The sequence below is a fragment of the Mus caroli genome, chromosome 2 (assembly GCF_900094665.2).
Source record: "Mus caroli chromosome 2, CAROLI_EIJ_v1.1, whole genome shotgun sequence".
Taxonomy (NCBI): domain Eukaryota; kingdom Metazoa; phylum Chordata; class Mammalia; order Rodentia; family Muridae; genus Mus; species Mus caroli.
In genome coordinates this window covers 168334187-168335540 of record NC_034571.1, presented here as the reverse complement: position 1 = coordinate 168335540, position 1354 = coordinate 168334187, and positions in this window count along the sequence as shown.

The following is a 1354-nucleotide window of genomic DNA, read 5'->3' as shown; positions in this document are numbered from 1 at the left end:
TATTAAAGGGTCACAACCTTTAGGAAGGGTGAGGGCCACTGATCTAAGTCCACTGTGTGAAGAATTTCATGAGCCCAGGAGACGAAAATCAACTACAAGTGTACACACATTTCTTATATAGCACATGGGATGTTAGCAGGCTCCTCAAAAGAGGACATGGTTACACACACACACACACACACACACACAACACACACACACACAAGCAATGAGTGACCCCATGCAGGTCTCTGAGCATTGGAAGGAACAGGAGATGGGCCAGATGAGCCTTCGAAGCAGTGATGGTCGGCATAGGCACAGGTGGGCTGAGGTCCTGATAAATGACAGGAAGGAAATGGGAGCAGTGAGAGGAATCACAGTGTGCTCCCACAGAGTACTCCCACAGAGTGCTCCCAGAGTCTGCTCTCAGTGTGCCTTCATAGTGTGCTCCTGCATTGTGCTCCTGCATTGTGCTCCTGCATTGTGCGTGTTCCTGCAGAGTCCTTCCACCACGTGCTCCCGCGGAGTGCTCCCACAGCATGCACCCACTTACTTCAGGTAAGCTGACCTTTGTCAGTACCTAGCTTGTTCTTCCCACGAGAATAAGTAAAAAGCAGAGAGCCCCTGAATTATGGCTGTGTGCAACTGTCATCCCAGCTTCTCCATTCAAGAAACGTCATAGAAATGCGAGCTTTGTTAAACTTAACAGCAGCATCTTCTAAAGCAAGAGAGGGGACTTCATCATCAGCACTAGGGCAGACCTTTGCAGTGACACAGCTGTTTGGGGTCTCCACATTCCTGTATCTAACTCCTTATCCATGATATGTAAGTAACTCCTGACCCCAACTCACTGGCTTANTAAGTTGGGTTTTGGTGAAACTGTCCTTTGGTCTGTCATGGTGCCAACCTGGGGCAAATAGATGTCTCTGTGTGTCTCCCCAGAAAAGTTAATGTAAGCTGCTGCCCACACATGGGCATAAAAGTCTCAAAGATGAGATTGCATGATCCTGGCTGCGGGCTGTGAACAACGCAACTGAGGCTGAACCACCCAAGGGTGCTGCATCTACAGAGGGATCCCAACATGGCGGCAGTTGCATGGACTTTGCCATCTGTCATAAGACATGTACCTAAGGCTGAGCTACCTGGAGGCAGAGTGCCCATGAAGGAACCCAGGNTGTCTGAGGTCTTCCATGTGGTATGGAGTGGTATACCTGCTCTGTAAGTAGGGTCTGCTGCAGAGATGTTGGGATGGTGGTTGAACTGTATGTCTGCGTTGCTTTAAGGAGTACTAAAGAAAGATAGAAGCCTGGGTTCACCACACCCTGAAGAAGCACCACACCCTGCCCTGGGACCCCAAATGTATCTGTTGGTGCTG